This window comes from Narcine bancroftii, chromosome 12, assembly GCF_036971445.1.
Source record: "Narcine bancroftii isolate sNarBan1 chromosome 12, sNarBan1.hap1, whole genome shotgun sequence".
NCBI classification, from domain to species: domain Eukaryota; kingdom Metazoa; phylum Chordata; class Chondrichthyes; order Torpediniformes; family Narcinidae; genus Narcine; species Narcine bancroftii.
The window spans coordinates 86,087,778-86,111,021 of record NC_091480.1 but is presented as its reverse complement, the minus strand read 5'-3'; the positions used below and the strand labels follow the sequence as shown (position 1 = coordinate 86,111,021).

Genomic DNA, 23,244 nt, shown 5'->3' with positions numbered 1-23,244 from the left:
ACACCCTGTACACTCCTGGTGCCATATGATGTTTGTAAAAAAAGATTGTAATAAAGAAACTTGGATTCTTTTAAAACAACTATACTTTATTAACTAGAACACACGTACACACAAAATACCTCATGGAGGCATCCATTTTGAATCCAACTGAGCTGCCACAAACTAGTCTCTGACTCATTCTAGTGGTCAGGAGGATCACTATCACTCTATAACTACAATAGCAACAGTGCACTGAACTCTGCTGAATTTTAGCTTTAACACCATGTTGTGAGGTAATACCTGTGGCATTAACATGTTGAGAGCTATTGGACAAAAGGAAAACACACACACACTAGTGTTCTCTAACCCAGCCTTTTGTGATCAGTTATACCACTTCCTTATGTAGCTCAGCATCAAATATTTTTTGTCTGAGATACAATGGGATTTTACTTTCATATTATAGTTATTAGTAGTAAAAGTTACCGTTATTATCTGCATCTCAAATAGAATATGAAATACACCAGAGATACTTTTCCAGAGCCTTTAATCCTATGAAAACAATAGCAAACTAAAGTCCTTGTTGAATTTTCGCTTCAAGACTGTTTTATGAGATAATGATACCCGAGGCAATAAGATGGCTGTTGAGAAATATTCAACAGGCGGGACTAGCTGAGCCAGTCATGGCAACAAGACTATTTTCTTTAGCTGAGCAAAATGAGCTCAAGGATCTATATTTAGCTTTGTGTTCCCCAGTTTAGTGGTAGGTTGAAAGGTTAAAAACAGAATTGGGGCAAAGGGAATGAACGCTGACTGAAGCAATTTGGAACCTTTGACATGACCATTTTCATCAGATACATCCAAGGTACCAAGTAGCATTAAATGTGCCCAAAAAATTCAGACACATTTCAATGCTACTCACACAGTGGAATCAGAGCATTCTTTCTTTGGCTTGGCTTCGCGAACGAAGATTTATGGAGGGGGTGAATGTCCACGTCAGCTGCAGGCTCATTTGTGGCTGACAAGTCCGATGCAGGACAGGCAGACACAGTTGCAGCGGTTGCAGGGGAAAATTGGTTGGTTGGGGTTGGGTGTTGGGTTTTTCCTCCTTTGCTTTTTGTCAGTGAGGTGGGCTCTGCGGTCTTCTTCAAAGGAGGTTGCTGCCCGCCAAACTGTGAGGCACCAAGATGCACAGTTTGAGGCGATATCAGCCCACTGGCGGTGGTCAATGTGGCAGGCACCAAGAGATTTCTTTAGGCAGTCCTTGTACCTTTTCTTTGGTGCACCTCTGTCACGGTGGCCAGTGGAGAGCTCGCCATATAACACGATCTTGGGAAGGCGATGGTCCTCCATTCTGGAGACGTGACCCACCCAGCGCAGCTGGATCTTCAGCAGCGTGGACTCGATGCTGTTGACCTCTGCCATCTCGAGTACTTCGACGTTAGGGATGAAAGCGCTCCAATGAATGTTGAGGATGGAGCGGAGACAACGCTGGTGGAAGCATTACCCAAGGTGTATCACACTTCCTTGACATTGCATTTACTGCATCATGAATGTAACTAATGATAAAACTCCCTATGCAGTTATTCTTTGAGGAACTGCTGAGATAAATATTTCAAATGGCTCTGAGGAGTGCCAGTTCTTGGGTATTTACAGCCCTAGCAGGGTCTCAGGGGTCCATTTACCCAGCAGCAGAGAAATTGAAAGGGGTAAATCCCTAAGTAGATACAAGTTTAATTCTGGAAACCTGCTGAGGTTAATGTGTTTATTCATTCCCTGCTCTTTGGTGACACCCCCACCCAATTATTGCACCACTGATCCATCCTTTTAAGCGGAATACATTCAACTGACACATTGACAATCAATTTTCAAGTTGCCGCATCAGGGTTAAATTGGTCACAACTGCTTCTGCTCCTCGGAGTGATAGGCCCTTACAATGTGGAACAAGTCCTTTGGCCCAACTTGTCAGTGCCAACCAAGATGGCATTCTGGACTATACCAGTACCCCGTATACGAAGATATGAAGACCGAATATTTAAAAAAAAAATCACTGAGATGACATCACAAGTTTAAAAATTATTCACTTCCTGACTTGCCCAACGTGGGGCTCGGACGTTCTGTTAGTGCCATTTTGATAACAACAGAGCTCTGGGGTACAAAGATATAGTTTAAAATGGCAAAAAGGCCTGCAGATACCACTATAGAAGAGTGATAAGAAAGAGTAAGCATTTATGTTCATCTATAGAACAGAGAGTCAAGCTGTTAGCAAAAATGAACAGCAGTTTAAGTGTGAAATGTCTTATGGAGTTGGAATGCCTAAAATCTATGACCTGAGGGAGAATTTATAGTGTTTGGTACTGCATTTATGTTCTTTTCTACACAGATATCAAGTTTTGTTTTGACAAGTACTAAACATTATTTCACGTGAATTTTTCACTTGTGGCATCATAATCGACAAAACTGAAAAACATCTGGTCCCAAGTGTTTCGGATACAGGGTACTTAGTACTGTACATCTTTCCATACCTTACTATCCATCTAGCTGTCCAAATATCGTAATTGTACGCACAATTCATGGCTTCCTCCTGCAGCTCCGTTCCTGACCCAGACTATCTTCCGAGCGAAAATGTTCCCACTCAGGGGCAAAGATCATCCTTCCCACCTTAAAACAAGGCCCTGCAGTTCCAGAACCTTCAACGTTGGGGGAAAAAAGATGGTGACCATTCACTCTCAGCATAGGGCAGCACAGTTAGCGTAGCGATTAATTAGCACAACGCTGCTACAGCGCCAGCAACCGAGATTGGGGTTCAGCTCTTGCGCTGTCTGTAAGGAGTTTGCATGTTCTTGCAGTGTCTGCGTTGAGTTCTTCTGGGCATTCAGGTTTCCTCCCATTGTTCAAAATGTAAATTGGGTGGCATGGGCTTTTAGCCCGAAAGGGCCTGTTACTGTGCTCTATGTCTAAATTTAAAAAAAAATTAAATTTGATTAAATACAAGTTTATAAACCTCCATAAGGTCATTCCTCAGCTTCCTACACTCCAGAGAATAAAGAACCAAACTATCCAGCCGCTCCCCATATCTCAAACCTTCCAGTCCTGGCATCATCCAAGCAGATCACTTCCACATACCTGTAAGCACTGATGGATTTATATACTTATCAGTTCTATAGATGAGGAGGTTACAAAGAGCATACAAAAAGGGAGGGGAAAAAGCATGCAAAGAACTCAATTGCAGAGAAGTCTGAGATCATTCAGCTTGGATTCAAAGAAGCACGGATCAGTATAATTCTTGATCGGTGATACAAGGTAAGGAGCAGCAAATATACTGGCGTGGCAAATAATAAATAAATAATGTTAAATGCACCAAGACTTCCTGGGGATGACCAGCTATCTGAGCATGTGATGGTTGGCTACACATCATCCAATCAAGTGAAGACTCGAAATTCTCTTTTACAGCACTAGTTTTGCAGGCTCCACAGGCACAAGGTTCATCCAATACCCTATGCCTGGTTGCTGGACATGCACGTTGACAACCAGGGCACTGGAAATTCACCTGAACAAAATACTTGTGCGCATTCAAAGCCTGGAAGTATTTCTGGCCACACCCACACAAAAGTAAGGCTCAAATGGAATGCTGAGGCCGGCTGCCAGTTTAGTTGAAAGGAGTACAATTCTCTTGGTCTGCTGTTGTCAAGTATTGCCTTCTAGGAAGCTCCTTTATTTTAGCTATCAAGTAGATTGTTTTATACTTGCACCTGCAGTTTTATCTTGTTATTCCCTATATCCTCTCATCACACCCCAAATCTGCTATAGGTGGGTTGAAGCAATCCCATCACATCAAGCTGACTCCATCATAGGATCTAATCCTATCTAATTGGTGGTGAAGTTTCCTATGTCGTAACTTTGTTGTTTAATCCCCATCTCTCTCAGCCTTTCCTGTTCTGGCAAGAACCCCAATCCCCTTGTCCATTTACCCACACACTAATTTCATTCATACCTTCAGCTCTTAGAGCTCCAGAATCAAACACATGGCAGTGGCTTCTAATATTCCATGAATTTAGAAATAATAATAAAAAATCTGTACACATTTGTAACTGATGCCGTACACAAAGGTGCTAGAGAAACTCAGCAGGTCATGCAGCATCCATAGGATGTAAAAGGAAGCAGCAGGTGACCAACCTTTTGACCTGACCCATTCGAGATCCTGTGGATGCTCCGTGACCATACGAGTTTCCCCAGCACATTTGTGCATTGCACTCGACCCCTGGCATCTGCAGACTTTGTTCAACCATGATTGATGCCAATGCTGTCTTAGTGATACAAGGGTGGCTCATACCAAAAGCAACCAGATCAAATTTTTCTTTCTCTTTCCACACATTCTATTTGGCTGGCTACATACTTTCGTTTGAGCATGTCTAATCGTTTGCTTTAGGTCCTGAAAATTCACTTCATACAAAAATAATCAAGTATGAAACTGAAAAAAAAGGCAAATCACTATCACATTGTCTTATACATTAGCTTTATTGTAGAATAACCATCCTTGCTGGGATAACAGTCTCACTGATGGCCTTTGAGACAGACATTTATCACGGCAAACAAATATGTATATGCAAGTGTTTTGATTAATAAAGTAATTCAAGCTCACCACTGGGTCTAGTTCGTGAATAAATTTCGAGTTAAATAAAAACAAACTGTATTACATTTCTACAAGTGTCTGAAAGTCTGAGACCCAACTCCTCCCTGCACACCAAGGCATTACTCCTTGTCAATTTCAAATGCCTTTTCCCAATTAAAAATGGCCGAACTTTTCCATGGTCACAATGTCCTGGCGAAACGTTTCCTCATGATGGTCACTTGATTGCATTAAGATTAGCAGGGAAGTGCAAATACAGAAAGTGAATTTTCAATGACCTGTTGTATTTCATGGTTTTGTTTGCTTGAAGTAGACTTGAAATAGGACAGGAAATCACAAAAAAGGTTACATCTAAAAAAAAGTACATGATAGGATATTTTGAGGTGTTTTTCCCATTGTCATCAGCCCAAAATCCATAAAATAGACCAACAAGTGTTCAGGAAGACAAATCTTCATTATCCAATGTTATCAACGTACATGAGTCTAGATTCCAATACAGCTTCTGGGGAACTCAAATTCAGTTCCTGAATTTTAATTTCAAAAGTTGAAGCAATGATTGGAAATTATTGGATTGTCATAATGCCCCAACTGCTTCAACAATATCCATTGGTGATCTGCTGTTCTTAGCAAGTTTAAAATTTAAACATATAGCACGGTAACAGGACCTTTTGGCCCACAAGCTTGTGCTGCCCTAATGGCACCAAATTGACTTACAACCCCTGCTACATTTCTGTATCCCCCTCTGCAACTGGATCCTTGACTATCTCATTAGAAGACCACAGTCAGTACGAATTAGAAACTATGTCTCCTCCTCACTGATCATCAACACAGATGCACCCTAAGGATACGTGCTTAGCCCACTGCTCTACTCATTATACACCCAAGACTGTGTGGTCAACCACAGTTCCCATGCACCTACAGGTTTGCCGATGACACCACCATTGTCGGCAGAATCACAAATGGCAATGAGGAAGCTACAGGAGGGAGAGAGATCACCTCGTTGAATGGTAAAACGACAATAACCATGCGCTTAATGTCAGCAAAACCAAAGAGATGATTGTGTCAAAGAGGAAGTCAGGGGAACAAGACCCAGTCCTCATCGAGGACTCAGTAGTAGAGGTCAAGAACTTCAAATTGCTGTTCTGAAGTTCTGAAGCTTCCATGTTGACGCCATCACCAAGAAGGCTCGCCAACGGCTATACTTTGTGAGGAGATTTGGTACATCACCGAAGACTCTCAAACTTTTACATGTGTATCATGGAGAGTATTCTGGTTGGTTGCATCGCTGCTTGGTGTGGAGGCACCAACTCTCAGGACAAGAATAAACTACAGAGGGTTATCAACTTGGCCTGCGACATCACAGGCACCAGACTTCACTCCATCGAGGACATCTACATGAGGCAAAAAAAAAAGCAGTCTCAACCCTCAAAAGGCCCCCCACCACCCAGGCCAAGCCCTCTTCACTCTGCTACCATTGGGGGAAAAGGTACAGGAGCCTAAAGATGAGCACACAGTGGCACAAGGACAGCTTCTTCCCCGCTGCCATCAGATTACTGAATAATCATTGAACTAAAGACACGGCCTCACTTTTAGTGCCCAATTATTGTTATTGTTTTATTTTTTATACTCATGTGGTAAGATGGTTACAATATGAACTGACGCTGCAGCAAAACCCCAAATTTCATGATTTGTTCATGATAATAAATCCTGATTCTGATCTGTTAAATATCAGTTGCAGAGGGCACAGATTCAGAATTATTTATTTTGAAGTGGAATACTTTATTGGAGTAGTGTAACCTTAATGTAACAGCTAAAACTGACTACCCCTCCCCATTCTTTCACACCCTGAATGATACCAGCTGAACTCTTCATATCCGTCCCAAGCTTCATTTACTAATGATTCAAATGCGACTCAGTTTAGCACTGACTGACCGGATTCCCTTGTTATGGCAGAGATATTTTACATTTAAGACAAAACTGTTGCTACTAAAAAGAGATTGATCCACTCTAATCGAAGACTAAATTTTGCAGTAAACTGGCCTTTCCCCTTTTTCTGTCTATCTGCAGTATCGTACAATTTTGAACTTAAACAGAACCAGTAATTTCCCTCAATTGCATTCCATCTGGCCAAACAATTTTGGCAGTTCTGATGAGCTATTTTTACACCACTAAGATTTTTAATGCTAAGCGAGTTCAATAGAATAACACATTCAGAACATGATTCATCTTAGATGAAGAAAATAATAACTTTTTCCATTGTTGACCCCAATTTGATGTGAAATGCTGTGTGCAAACAGAACACTCCTGCATGGTAGCATTTCTAAAAGCTCAGGATGAAATTCATACATTCAGGTACCATTTTACAAAGGTATTACAAAGTCTGCGGCTATGCAAACTTCAAAAACCAGAGGGTTCTTTCATTCTCTCTGTCATACAGCTTCACAGCAAGAACATTCACAGAACCTGGGTTTTCTTGAAGCACTCTAAAAGTCAATTTCTGGAAACGTGGAGCAGCAACTTGTGGTTACTGTAGACCAGTGGTTCGCAACCTTTTTCTTTCCAGTTGCATACCACTATGGTGCTCTGTCATTAGTAAGGGATTGCTTAAAGTAGTATGTGGGTGGAAAGAAAAAGGTTGAAAATCATTGTTTTAATTGTACTTCATTGGCTCGTTATGTGCACGGTTTCAGAACTCCAAAGGAAATGGGCCAAGGACAATTTTTCTCAAGCAAAATCTTTCAGTAACAATTGGGTTTAGAGCAGTGGTTCTCAACCTTCCCTTCCCACCCACATCCCACTTTAAGCAATCCCTTACGAATCTCAGAGCACTGATGGCACAGGGATTACATATAGTGGTACATGAGTGGAAAGATAAAAGGTTGACAACCACTGCTGCAGGCCAACAATATTGTGCCAACTGACTGCCCTTCCCAGAGGAACATCTATATCTTCTTAAAATGGCTTCTGAGTTTTATAACATGATGTGACAACAAGTAATCTTCAGTGTGTTACAAAGGGGCGGGAACATGTGAAGTGCTATAATTTAAAGAAAATGTTAAAGTAATGCCGTGTAAAAAAAATCCCCAAATCCCTTTGAAACGGGTTATATGATTAATATTTATTTTTAAACATTTATCTAATTTGATTCAGAATGATGGCTACTGTATTTTTAGATATTTCAACCCACTGAGGACTGTGTAATGGAAAGAGTCAAATCCATTGGGAACAAAAGCATGGAACTGACAACAGAGTAGTTTTACTGAACTCTTCTTATCCATATTTGTTATGAAGGACCGGTCAGATTTGCAAATTCAGAAGGGAAATCTAGATGAAGTTACCAGTAAAAAAGAGGTATTAAATGTCAGCAGGCTTAAAGGTGGATAAATCCCTCGGGCCTGTTGAGATACCACCCAAAACAGCCGAGGATGCAAGGAAGGAGATTACTGCGGCACTGACAGAAATTTATGATTTTTATTAAGCCACAGAAAAAGTGTTAGAAGACTGGAAGACAGCGGCACTTTTATTCATGAGGAGCAGCAGGGAAAATAAAGTAATCACATGCCCACAGATCAGTGGTAGAAAGATCTCCCCAGGTGGAATTAAGAAAACATGGGAACAAGACTTTCAACCACCATTTGCTGAAACTACATGGGATTCTAATTTGAAACCTATTCATTCATCTTCCCTTTGGGCTAGGCATTCATCAATAAAATTTAAAGTAGTCCATCGGGCCCACTTTTCCAAAGTTCAGTCAGCTAAATTTTATCCGAACATCTTTTGTGTATGTGATAAATGTACAAGTGAGGAAGGTACTTTGAATCATGTGCTTTGGTTATACCCTTCTCTCTAACTTCTGGCAAGGGGTATTTCACATTTTATTGTTAGTTCTTGATATTACCTTGACTTCCTAGCCCTTTTTTCACCATCTTTGCAATGAGTGGGCCAATGGGTTTGATACTGCTTCACAATCCCACATAGTGGATTTTGCTTCCCTGATCGCTAGAAGGGCCACTTGCTGTGATGGAGAGATGCAGTCCCTCCCACTCCTACTCAATGATTGTCGGTTGTGATGGCATGTCTGTCTCTGGAAAAATAAAATCAGGTATTCTACTACTGAAATTAATTTTAATTTTCTCTCACTTTGCAGTGGTTTTCAAAATGTAGATTAATTATTTTGGATTTTTTTTTACCTCATTGTTATTATGTAATGGACTCCTTAACTTGCTCAGAATCCTCTTTGCGTAGGGCTAGATTTTTAGTTGAGAAATATATGCTTTTTTTCCTTTTCTTCCATTTTAATAACATAGGTTCATATGTACCTTGTTTACAGTTATTTGATATTTGTAATTCAATATTAATTTACCTTATCATATGCACCTATGCAATTTGTGGAGGGTAAAACTTATGGAGTGACCCTTCGAACTATCATAAAAAATGGAATTCTGCTGGGATCTCTGTGCGACTTCTGGTGTCGCTGGGGTCGAGCTGTGCAGAGTCAGAGAGAAAGGAACGTTCACAACAACAGTTGCAATGGCAATTGGAACAGAACTGCAGCAATTGCAGCAGTGGGGACCAACCAGGAGAGCAGCGTGAAAGGCACATGTCACCCAAGATAATGAAGGGTTAAAAACCATAATTTGATAACTGAAGGAAGTCATCTAAGGAGGCCTTGAAAAAGGATGCACAAGTTTACCGCAACTCAACATCGGTCATCTCTCTCTCCAACGTTCAATACAACATATTTGTTTATTTAGTTGGAGGAAATTAATTTGGACGTTGAGCTTTGGGTTTGAATTCTGGGGATGGTGTTTTTGGACTGACTTACTTAACTGACCGACCTGGGGGGATTTTGGGGGGTGGGGGGGGGTTTGAATATTGGGCACAGACTAATAGTCTGGGTTTTATTTTACATATGTGCTGTTTATAATTACTTATAATGGGGTTAATTGGGTTAAGACGTTATATTGTTAATAGTCATTAATAAATTGAGAGTTAAAACTTAACCCTTTTGAATTGTGTCTTCTGTTGTAGCTGGTTTGAGGTGTAACAAAATCAATAAAAAGATTGAAAAAGAAAGAAGGAAATCTGAGGGACAGAATCAATCAAGAGGATTAAAAGGGTAATTTCTGTGACTCAAACTTTTCAAAGAGACGTTAATAAGGGCAGTGTGTTCGATGCTGCATACCAGGATCCTTAAGGCAAGACCTTTGATAAGTTTTCATATGGGACACTGTATTGGAGGATTTAAACCATGTTTTTTGCTCCTGCAAGGCTGAGAATCAGTAACCTGCTTGAGACTCAGCAGACACAAGTTAAATTCCACCATGGGGCCTAGAGATGCAGTTATCTGACAAAAAGACATCTGTGTACCAAGAACATTTAATCTTCCTGCTTGTTTTGGTCACAGTCTTTCATGCAGAGACCTAACCTTGACGCAAAGTAAACCATTGTATTCAAAGTGATAAGCTTTGAATTATTCGATAGAAGCCTAGGTGTGCTAGCTTGCTCACTTATCTTTCTTTTTGTGCTGGGAATGGGTGCTTGGGTAAGCAGTTTTTGGATAATATAAGCCATGGTCCCACTGCTGAAGTTTGAGACTCCGAGAGGTGGCAACATCTCTCAGCAAGAAGAAGAACTTCTAGAGTCCAGCTAACATCCCTGTCGGGGGAGGTGGAGAAGCTGCTACCGACGCCCCGACAACCTACTACAAGTGTTGCAGTCATTGCCTCGCTTTGGCAGTTGGGACCAGTCCAGACGTTGATAAGTATAGTTAGGAAGGGCTTGCATATTGTAGTTTGAAATCAGCTTTTGAATTTGTAATAAACATTTGAATAAACTGAACTGCTCTCGGTGTGCGTGTCTATTTTCTTTCAGTAGCTCAAACACTCTGACCAATCTAAAACGAGCAAAGTGAGAGGTACAAGTTTACCCAGGACAGATACTGGTTCAAAAAGACAAAATCCTGTGGGATCCAGTCAAGTTGAAAATGAGCATCATAGGAGGCACGGAGTGATTGCTATTAGAGGACCATGTTCAGTGCTGTATCACAGGCATAGGTACTGGAAACCTTGCTGTTTGCTATGTACATTCATGACTTGGGTGGAAACATAGAAGGCATGATTAGCAAGTTCACAGATGATAAAAACCTGTGAGGAGGTCATCTTTGGTTACAAGATTATACTGATCAATTGATGAAATGGACAGAAATGGCAGATGGAATTTTATCATGAAAGATGCAACATTTTGGGAGGATTACGAAGGCTGGAATTTAGAAGATGAATAGTGGAACCCCAGCAATGTCAAAGGACAGAAGGACTCCACTGTACATGTCCAAGAATCTCAGCAGGTAGCAGCTCAAGCGATTAAGAAGGCAGAGAGGAAACTTGGCTGCATTAGCCAAGACAGAATTTCAGAGCATAAAAATGAAGGTAAAGCTACCTAAACATCAGTGAGGCCACGGGTGACGTATGCAATACAGTAGCGAACACCTCACTTTCAGAAATGTATGGTTGTGCTGGAGAAAATGCAGATGATTGTTATCAGGATACGGTCTGGGATGCAGCTTTTCAACATTGAGGAGAGACTGGGAAAGGCTGGGATTGTTCTTGAAGTGAGGGCAAGTTGAGACCAACACTAATGTTACAGTGAATAGCCTTTCCCTATAGCTGAGAGGGCATAGGTTTAAGGAAAGGGGTAGGTGATTTGAGCAAAGCCTTTTACATCCAAATCTGGAGTGTACTTCCTCAAAGAGGTGGAGGAGGCAGATACTCTCACAGCATTATAGTATTTAGATGGGAATTTCTACTGGATTTGAGCAAGTGTAGACAGACACTAGATGGCTAGCATGGACACAGTGGGCCAACCAGCCTGCTTCCATGCTCTTGGTCAGTACCCTTTACATTTACATCGATGTGCTGATGTTCCACAACATTGTCATGCAGCTTTGACCCACTGACGAGATTAATTTATTTTGTTCAAGAATTTTACAAATTGAATAAAGCCACAATTTAATAGGTATTTGTTTATGTTGTCACAGAAACTTTAGTCAGATCTTATAATTTCATACAAAATGATTATGAATCAAAGAAGGTGTTAGTATTTTTCATGCTAAATTTAATAAGTCAAGCTCAAAAATCAATTCCAGAAAATGCAGTTCCTGATTATTTTCATGTCATAATTTGATTAAGAATTCCCAGAAACAAAAATAATTGAAAATTGATTTTATGCATTGTAAAATTAAGCTCAAGCCAGAAACACATTTACGTAGAGTTGCTGGAAAAGAAATGTCATTTAACTCTCGTTTATTACACGAGATTATTGAACTGAGTTTTCCTTTCAAGCAATTGAGGAACATATTTGCAATTATATAGTATATTTTGTGACCAGATCTTCCTAATGCACAGCTTATAAAGCATGGACTGCTTGTAATACTAGAAATACAGAAGTCAATTCAGTTTTTCTTTTAAAATAATGCCTGGAATATTTGTTTCACCTGTCAGAGTGGAAAGAGCCTTGATGTTATGTGTTTAAGTCATCTCGTTTAGCAGTCATGCAGGTTTACTGCAAACTTTTCTGCAAAGTTTCCCTGCTTGTGTCAATTAAATGGATCAAGTTTAGATTCTTCTGATCTTAGTCTGACCACTGAGCAATCAGTGGCTCCATCTGCCCAATTACATTAATAGGAGCTGTCAGACACTAAAAACAACAGGTGAAATCCTAGGGCAAATCATTTGTTTAGGTGAGTGCCCACATGCCACTTAAATACGATCTACAGCCTCTAAAGGGGAAAAGCAAGTTTCAAAATTAATAGCACACTGTGCCTTTGTGAAGTTGTAGACAATGCTGTGGCCAGTGTACAATAATTTTTCAATCCAAACATGAGAACGGAAGGAAATAGCCCCACTTTTCTTCATGTGGGAAGCCCCAGAAAGATTGCTTAAAGCAGTGATCAGAGATGGCTGATTAAATCAATACCAACAAGAAAAAAATGAGCAACATTTTCAAGACTGCTCCAAAACTCAACTTTTTTTTTCACTCTGTAAAATCAGACCAGTCCAGCCCTTTCCCCTATTCCCAGGCCACTCACCAATAGGAGTGGAGATATTTTAGCAGATCACAAACGCACAAAATATTATTCCATCCCTCCCTTTAGCCACATGTGCTGTTTCTACCTTCAGACTGCAAGCTATGCCAAGTCACTTGTATATTAAAACCCTCCTATATTGCACCACTACAGGACACAATCATTGCAATGGTTTTGCAGATATTTGAACATTTCTTCAATATTTTCTCCTTTAATCAACTCTTTCACCCGAATGCATACAACTAAAATACATACAATGACATTTAGGCTGCCTTGTAATGGCAGAGATCTGTAACTGATTATGTGTCGTCCATTGCTGTCAAAGTTGAGGCTATACTGGACAAGAAATTTTTTTCTTCCCCCAAAGATTTTCTTCCTGAATAATTCTGCGGATTATGATAGGCAACTTCAAAATATAAATTCAGATTTGCTGTGACATGTCGGAAGTTGGAAAAAATATGACTATCTTTTATTGAATTTAATTGCATAATGAGGTGCATTAGTTCAACTGACCTAAAAATATTTTGCTACTGATTTTTATTTCTGCTCAGTATCTGATGCTTCTCATGTCAGTGTCCAACAATAGTCGGCCAGCATTGATGGATTCCCGTTGCCCCCCCGATACCGCTTTTCCAATATCCTGGTGAAACCTTTAACAGTGTTCATCAATGACTACAGAGAAGACGTCCAAGTGCGAAGGCAGAAAATGAATTTTCAAGGCCATGTGGCACTTCATGGATTTGTAGGCTTGAAGTAGACTTAATATATGATAGGAAATCACACAAAAAAAGGTTGCATCTTAAAAAGGTACACGATAGGAACATTTTCAGGGGACTTTTTGTGATTAGGTGCCAAAATCCATAAAATACACCCAAAAGTATTCAGGAAGAAAAATCTTAATTGTCCAGTGTTATTACCCAACCCTTGACCATCACTAATTTATTAGGGCCTACTGCCTAAAGAAATCTCTTGGTGCCTGCCACATTGACCACCGCCAGTGGGCTGATATCGCCTCAAACCGTGCATCTTGGCACCTCTCAATTTGGCGGGTAGCAACCTCCTTTGAAGAAGACCGCAGAGCCCACCTCACTGACAAAAGGCAAAGGAGGAAAAACCCAACACCCAACCCACCAATTTTCCCCTGCATCCGTTGCAACCATGTCTGCCTGTCGCGCATCGGACTGGTCAGCCACAAACGAGCCTGCAGCTGACGTGGACTTTTACCCCCTCCATAACAAGAACCTTCAATGATATGATTAAAAACTTACACAAAAAGGCAATGAGACTATTTTTGCCATGGTTCTCAGATCATTGAATTTTTTTTTGTGTTGTTGCTCCTTCAAGTTCTGCTTGAATTTCCAGCTTTACTGACAACATTGGTCATATTGGAGACAGACATTGTTGAGAACAGCGAGTTCAATCTGAATGTAACAGTCAAAAAAAAATGTATAATAGAGGTGGCACTCTTCATCACAAAGGGAGCAAAATGCATCTCATCAGAGTCTGTATCCTTCCAATTTGGATTCAAAACCATTTTCAGTGGCCAGCCTGTTCCAATTTAAAAGCAAAGATATTATTTTGAGATAATAGAAAATCAAACTACAGTGGCTATTTTTGAGAAATATCAATGGCTGCTTGTCAAACTCATTCGGAGATAAACCGATTAAGTTACTGAGGTGCACTAAACCATTTGGAAACAGATATTTTGGCATCTGCAGCCAAATGCAATAGAAATAATGTGATTCCAACTATTCACACATTAATGATGTGTGGTTTCATTTTGTTTCATGCACTGATTTCCAAAGGAAGATTAAAAGTAATACAATGCAGGATTATTTGAATCAGTGAATCAAATCATTTGTCAGGCATTGTGCAGACCCATTTTGCACAAACTGACAGCATGAAGTCTTCTGATACCTGAAGTTAAATAATTCCCTTTTATTCAAATCTTGCTGACTGGAACTCTCCTTTTAGCATTCTAATGTTTTTCCCAATAGCATTTGTGCTATTTAAGGGGAATTTGAGCTTTAAATGTACCATTCAGTGCAGAATTTAAGCCATTTTAGGACAAGCTGTGAAATTTATGGGAAAGAATATGAATTCCTTCAACCCAATAATTAAACCAGGGGTGGGGGGGGGGGGTCGAGGAGAGGAAATGGCATCACTTGATGCCGTAGGATCAACATGCAGGCTTCTGACTCCCTGTAGAGCTCGTCGAAAGAACCAAAGACTTGTTGATCCAAACCAAGGCTTTTATTAGCAAAAGACCGGAGCTCTTCACAGGTGGCCGACCAGTCCGGAATGATCCGACCTGGCTAGGGACACAACCCTTTAAGGCCCAAACAATAGGTGTGGCTTAGCTCTCAGCCAATCGCTGTAAGCACAGTCTAGATACAGTAACTATATACACTATGTACATTGGTGATAGATCTGTACTATCACACTCCCTTTGTAAATTAGTTTAAAAAAAGTGTTCTTATGTTTTAATTTTAGTAATATCTCAAATATTTTTAAGCAGTTCTACTTCACATTAAATAATGCCTCCGAGAGAAGAAAAACTACTTACAGCTACATCTGGAGCCCAACAGAAAGAGGAGATTTGAGGCCTACCTCAATGGTGAAACATGGAGCTTGTGCTCAGGCTTCCTCCCGATCACATGAGTCTTTTGAAGGGCCCTCTGCCAGCATCTCCCATCTGCAACAACGGAGGGATGACATTGGAGAGGAACCGGGAACTGAACTGCACATGCACGAGAGGTCGCACATGCGCAGTACAACTAAAGCCAAGCCATTACTGGGAGTAAGTCAGCAGACTACCAAGAAGTCAGGGACCTCAACTTCAGCTCTTGAGGAAGAGGAGTCAGGATCCAGAGGAGGATGGGTGGCTGAAGATGAAGGAGCTACAAGAAGAGGTAAATGAAGATTAAAATGACTCCACAATTCAAAGTAGAGGAGCTGTCCACAACAATAATGTATCAATTTAAAGTAATGAAAGGGGTAATGAAAGAGGGATTGAAGGATGAAATGAAAGCAGAAATGAAAGAAGTAACTAATAAAGTGTTAGATGTTATGAAGAGGTTGGAGAAATTGGATGAGAAAATTTACAAGAGCACAGGAAGATATGCAACATGTTGATGACAGGTTACCGTGGAAAATACAGCTATTGATTTAATTACAGTTAATCAAAAGCTTTTAGAGAAAGTGGATGCATTGGAGAATTCAGTAGAAGAAATAACATTAAAATAGCAGACCTTCTGGCATGAAAAGAAGTGATTTGATGTGATTTGTTTCTTTCAAGGCTGGATTCCTAAAGTTTGAGAGAGCAGAATTTTGAAAATCTAATTGAAATTGAAGGAGCTCATTGGGCTCTGAGACTAAAGCCTCTTGCTAATCAAAGACCACATTAAATTTCTACATGATCAAGACAGAAGAAAAGCTTCCCAAGTCTTGCTGTGAAAGGAGCGAGGGAACCACAAGGCCTGTTGTTATGGGAAGGAGATAGAATTTTTATTCTATCCTGACCTGAATGAGGATTTGTGGAAGAGAAGGAAAGAGTTTATTGCAGCTAAGAAAATTCTCTTTGATAAAGGCTCCAAATTTGTTCTTCGTTACCCTGTAAGCTTGAAGATTGTTGTCCCGGGAGACCAAAATAGATTCTTTGTTAACTTTGCTAAAGTGAAAGAATTTGCTTGGAGTCTCCCGAGAGCGCAGCCTCAAGAAGAAATTGCATCTTTGATGGGATTTTTTTTGTTTTCTTATTCTTATTTTAGAATCCATTAAAAATGGAGAAGTGTATGAGAAGGAAAGAACTGAAGAACTATTCTTTCTTTATTTTGATTTCTGGGAGTGGGGGGTGCAGATTGCTGCAGGATTATGCATGTTTTTGTGACTTTATTCACAACCCATAAAATGGAGGGAGTTATTGTTTTTTTTTTAAAACAATTAGGAGAATGATTTTCTTTTATACCAATATAGTTATAAGTATGTAATTATAAATTTTTATCTGCATTTTCTTTATTTTTGGATTGCTAGAAAAAATAGACAGACACATGAAGAGAAGAGTTGCAGGGGAGTTGGTGGAGATGGATTGATTATATTTTACTTAGATGAGTAAGGAAATGTAGTTGGTAAATTTTAATGTTAATGGGTTAAATGGACTGTAAAAGACCATATTAAGATATATTCGGAATATTGGATTTGATGTGGCCTTTCTTCAAGAGATATTTTTAAATGAAAAAGAACATTTGAAATTAAAAAGGGACTGGGTAATGTCATCTTCATTTAATTCCAAGGCAATAGGTGTGGCAATTTTGATTAAAAAAAGAACCTTCCAATTTGAATTCAAAACATGGTGACAGACCCAGCAGGGGGACATACAAGGGCATATTGCCAAATATTTTCTGAAATGTGCACTTTTAAAAATTTGTCTGCTCCAAATACTGATGAGAAATTTATTCCAGACACATTTTGTAATTTAGCAGAGGTGTATAAGAATATTTTAAATAGGAGGGGATTTTAATTTTTGCTTAGATCCAATGTTAGATAGATTTACTCGTGTGATGAAGAGAACAAAAGCAGTTAAAGCTACATTGGTTTTGATGAGAGGTTTGAATTTAATAGATTTATGGAGAAGGATTCATCCAAGAGAGAAAGATTATTCATTTTATTTGAGTAGGTTTGAATTTTATTCTAGAATTGATTTGTTTTTCATTTTGGCTTAAACGCTGATTATAAAGTGAGGATTTTGGCTGATCATTCCCCTTTGTTAATAATGATGGAAATGCCTGATAAAAAGGGCAGTTTATAAATGGAGATCAAATTCTTCACTGAACAAACTCAAAAATATTAAAAAAAAACCCATACAAATTCAGATATTTTGTGATACAAATTTGAGTTCAGTAAATAATAAATTTATTATATGGGATGCTTTAAAGGCATAATTAAGAGGTCAAATTAATTTCTACTTCTAAAATTTAAAAAAGAGTATATGAGAGAGAATGACCAATTAGAAACAGAAATAACAGTTTTGGAAAAGGAGCTTCAAGAGCATGGTTCTGAAGAGAACATAGACAATTAATTAATAAAAACATCAGTATAATATGTTACAGACTTACAGAATTCAGAAAGCAATTACAAGAACAAAGCAAAGATATTATGAATAAGGTGAGAGATCACAAAATATTAGCTTGGCAACTAAAGGTTGCCTCGAGAATAATTAATGCAATTAAAAAGAATACTAAAGTAGTTACTTATAAACCTCAAGAAATAAATGAATAATTAAAAAAATTATTTGAAATTATATAGATCAGAATCTTTAAAAGATTAAAATAAATAGTTATCACAAATAACATTACCTATATTAAGTGTAGAAGAGCTGATTGACCTTGATGCTCTGTTTGCTAAGGTATTGGAGAGACACTTTTACGACTTTGTCAGCTATAATGGATATTAGCTTGTAACCTAACCTACTGACTGTTCTTTTTGGATTTATACTTCCAGAAGTGGGACAAGTTCCACACATCCAGTTATAGCCTTTTCTACATTGTTGGCTAGAAGAGCTATATTATTTAAATGGAAAGGTTCTAATCCACTTACTTTGACTCAGTAGTTCTCTCAAATTATCATGCTTATGTTTAGAGAAAATTAGAGTAGTTTGTTAGATATATCTGTTAAATTTGAAGAGACTTGGCAACATTTTATAAATTATTTCCACACAACTTAGTATAATTATTTTCCCTTCCGGACTATATTTAAATTTATTTCTTTCCTCTCTGTTGGTGAAGACCAGATGATTAACTTTTATTAATAAATTGTCAGGAAAGGCTGGCCAGTCCTTTTTTTTTTGCTTTTTTTTCTTAGATTAGGTAGGGTTTTGTAATAGTCATTTTTGGAAGATTTCAGTTTGAGGAGATGAGAATGTATTCTTAATTGTGGTGTAATGCAATATGTTATAGCATATGTTGTATAGTGATATTTTCCCTTCTTGATTATGTTCTCCTATTCTCCTTATGTATTATTTACCTATAATATAATTTAATAAAAAGACTGAAAAAGAAAGAAAGAAATAAGATTCACAAAAAAATTCTGAACAATTTTTCAACTTGGCGTGTTAGATTTTTATTGGAAGCAAGATGTTACGATCTGTACTTCCTTGTGACAGCAAGGCAGTGAAGGAGGATTAATTCTGAGAATGTAGCTCCTCTTGCAGCACTAGTTGGGGCTGAGAGGCCCAGCCATGAACCTTTACTGACAGACACTACCCGACCTGAAGTAGGGCACAAAAGTGCTGGAGAAGTACAGGTCACCCATCAATTCATAGTAATTTAAAGGCTATTGACAATTCAAGCCAGAGTCTTCCTCCTCCTTTTGCTGAAGGATGGTTCAGGCCCGAAATGTCAACCATCTTTTATTTCCTATGGATGTTGCCTCGCCTGTTGAGTTTCTCCAGCACTTTGTATATAGCATTAGATCCCTGCATCTACAGATATTCTGCTTTGCCAGTGGCACAATGGAAGCCTGTGACACCTGTTACATCGATTAAAATGGCTAATAGAAGAATATTGCCAAAGAGGAATCACACATTCTCTTCTTTCACTCAAACCCAGCATATATTTACTTTTACCAATGATTCCTTCTCATTCACCGTATCACAAAGTTATCAATGATCAAGTTACATAAAATAGGAAATACATACAAAACCATAAATTTGATTGACATTTGAGTTGTGAAGTAAATAGTTTGGAATAATACAAGATCATGAATACCAGAAGGAAAGGAAAATCACCTGCTGGCTGATCTACTCTTGATCATCAATGGTCTATTCTAAACAGTGATGTCCATCCATCGCACATGATTGAGGCTGATGCGGAGTAAGTAACTTGAGAAGCTGAGATTGAGCCATTGATCTACAGGCTTTCTATTCACGATGGACAAGGATCTCATCCTGTGTCGTGACCTGGGCTTTCTGAGGAAGGGTCAGGGTGGAGGCTTTATACAAGGTCAAAAGAGGGAGGGGCTGCAGGTACAGTCACAGGACGGGGCAGAGCCAGAAAATCAGAAATACAATAGTTCCCTATTCACCGCAGAGGTTTACGTGGTTCCCTTTGATGAAATAACCCAGTAACAATAAAATTACCAGAAAACTAATTTGCTCACATACATTGATAAATTTAGCAAACTTTAGAACCATAGAACATTACAGCACAGAAAACAGGTTCCTCACCCTTCTGGTCTCTGCCAAACTATTAATCTCCTAGTCCCACTGACCTGTACCCAGTCCATTACCTTCTAAAATGTTAAAAATTGAGCCCACATTTACCACTTCAGCTGCCAGCCCTTTCCATACCACAACTACTCTGTGTGAAGTTCCTTATTGTTCACCTAAACTTTTCCCCTTTCACTCTTAATCTATATCCTCCATTTTGAATCTCACTGAACCTCAGTGGATAAAGCTTACTTGCATTAACTCTGTCTATCCCTTCAATTCTATCAAATCTTATTTGCACCAGGGAATAAGTCCTAACCTGTTCAACCTTTCCCTGTAACTCAGATCCTGAAGTCAGGACAACATCCTAGTAAATCTTCTCTGCACTCTTTCAATTTTATTGATATTGTTCCTGTAGTTAGGTGACCAAACTTCACTCAATACTCCAAATTTGGCCTCACCAATGTTTGATACAACTTTACCATGACATCCCAATTCCTGTTCTCAATACTTTGATTTATGAAGGCCAATATGCCAAAAGCTCTCTTTGCAACCCTATCTACCTGTGACACCACTTCCAAAGAATTATCTACCCATATTCCTGATCCCTCTATTCCATCACACTCCTTAGTATCCTACCATTTACTGTGCATTTATCCTTCCAAAAATGCAGCACCTCACACTTGTCTGCATTAATTGTTTTACAAATCTATGAAAAAAATTGTAGACTGCTCCTAGTCATGTTCTGATGGGTGCTGCCTGAGAGGATACTGATGGGTCTGGCTTTTAAAGAAACCAGAGCTCTAAAGTTCCAAGCAGTCATTCGAGAATGTTCTTGCTAATCACCCCACAAAGTTTTGACAGTCAAATCAACCAAGTCTATCAGTGCCATTTTATTTGATTTTTTTTTAATGCACTACAGTGCCATACAGGAATAACCATCCCAAGAGCTCTTTCTTCATTTTAAATGGGCTAAATCGAGTTTTCAAACTGTGCTCCTCCATCAGAGGAGCCAACCTTCCTGTGTTTTCATCAGCTCTATAGAACACCATATCAGGCTATTCAATCTGACTTTGTATGGCAAATCCACCATCACTGGAACACATTGCTGCACTCTCTAAACAGCAAGCCCACCTCCTCTTGGATAACACATCTGATGCATCGCACCAATTTCATATACATTTTCAATAAAAACCTCCTTCCTCCTGTATTCAAACACTCATCTCAAAGACTAACATACAGTTCGCCCTCCTGATTCCTTACAATAATTGCATGTTGGCCTTCAGCAACTTTTATACCAGCACACCAAGGATCTTTTGAATAGCAACATGGTCCCAATAACTCACTATTTCACACATACTCTGCTTTCCTATTACATTCATTACATGGATGGCCTCATTAAAAAAAAAAATTCTTTCCCATTCAGATAGCCTATCTATCCCTTAAAGTCTCATTACTTCCTCTTCAGTTCTCACAAGCTAAATTATCGTCAGCCAGCATGTACATTGGAGTAAAAACACAAAAATGGAGGAACTCAGCAGACAAGTCAAATTGTAGTTGGCATTGGAGAGGACGAAGCTATGAACGATTTTCCAATTCTAGGGACCAGTCATTAATCCCTACAATCTTCCACTTGTCAAGTGAAACTGAGTATAGGTTTAGTTCCACTTTTATGTTTCTGTCTAATAATTTCTCCAGGTGTGTTAATATTACCTCCGATTCAAGGTGCTCTAACCCTATGTAGGACTTCAAAAGCCTTCTGAAAGTCCACAGAGACCACATTCATTCATTTTATTCTTATTTTACCAGTCACCTTGTCAAAGAACTTTAATAAATTAGTTCAACTTGATTTCCCTTTCATAAACAGACGAACAATGTTTTGATGAGGTCAAAGAACTTTAATAAATTAGTTCAACTTGATTTCCCTTTCATAACCAGATGAATAATGTTTTGATGAGGAAACCATGGAGGAAACTACAAAAAAAAAATCACTCAAAAAGTTGGCAAATAATTATTAACATTTGATCATCTTTCAAGGGCAATAAAATTTGATGAAAACAATTTTATTTCACAAGAAGCAAAGCATCAAAATCAATAAGTAATAATGAATTAATTGGACGCGAAATCTTACATTTTGTGGGTTTTTTTTAAATTGGAGAAATACGTAGCAGTAACTATAACTCAATTGTCTATCAAGACAGAAAAATCCCAACCTAAATTAATTCTTGGCATTTAAAGATTTGCTTCTTATTGAGCTACTGACAGTGAATCTAGATCAGATCATTGCAGACTCATGCCCTGTCAGACTCCTCGCACACCTCATCCTCTGCTTGGGCACCCTCCCACTGGATGGCATTAACATCTTCTGCAGATTTTTGTGTTTCCCACAGATCATCTTTGAACCGTAAAGTTGATAATAAAAACCAAATTAATTTAACAGGTGTATTATGAATCAAATTTGAATATCTCGATGAAAGAAAATCAAAATGAACGATGAAATGTTTCATTTTCAACCTGGAATGGGAAATAGTCATCCACTGAAATGGCAACTTGCAGAGAGTAGCTGGGTGTTGTTACCACTAAAACCTCCAACATATGCAGAAGCAATATAATGAGCGATCACAAATTATTCATCCAAAGTTAGAAATATGCATACATTTGTGATTTGCTCTTAGTTGTCTAGTATGATAAAGCCAAATTACATAGAGAAAGGACCCAAATCCACCTGTGGTCTAGTTTTCATTGATTCCTGCAAGAAATGTCATCCAAAATGTCTGATAACTTCATGGGCAGCTGATGGAATATAGTAACGAACAGAAAAGGAGCCACAAACAATCTGCCTCACATTTATACACAAATCTTACAAATTCAATATCAATGGAAAATTGACTAACATCCTAACATTCAATTGCAATCAAGGCCACTTTCGTTCCTTGTAACAGACGGGTTTCAGCAGAAAATTACATTTGAACACCAGGAATGATTAGGCATACAAAGCTGAAACCCCGATTGTAGCTCATTTATCATGCTTAGTGATGGAGCAATTACTTACTGTCCTTATTTAGGCCTCAGGTTTCACACTCTCTGGCAGGATCCTGATGGGAAGCACTACAATCAAGGTCAAGCCCACCTCTGCTGAGCATTCAATCTGTATTTGACCTTTATATAATAAAAGGCCTTGCATGTCATCACCTGCCCTTATTTGGGTATACCTGGGGCTGCCCCCACTGACCAGTAGGGGTTGGGGGGAGATGGGGGGTGCATAAAACCCAACCTGTGGAGCAGCTTTGTCTCATTTCCATGAGGAATGAACCCGAGCTCCACTCCAGGTCATGAGCCACAGCCAACGCT

General features: G+C 39.0%; 1 long non-coding RNA gene across 1 annotated transcript; it reads right to left on the bottom strand.

The window, feature by feature from the left end:
• Positions 1-13,977: 13,977 nt before the first annotated feature.
• On the bottom strand, positions 13,978-23,023 carry LOC138747223 (uncharacterized). Its single transcript, XR_011347378.1, has 3 exons — positions 22,946-23,023; positions 15,300-15,589; positions 13,978-14,237 (listed from the first exon to the last, which is right to left on the bottom strand). It is a non-coding gene; the product is annotated as an uncharacterized lncRNA (long non-coding RNA).
• Positions 23,024-23,244: the final 221 nt, after the last annotated feature.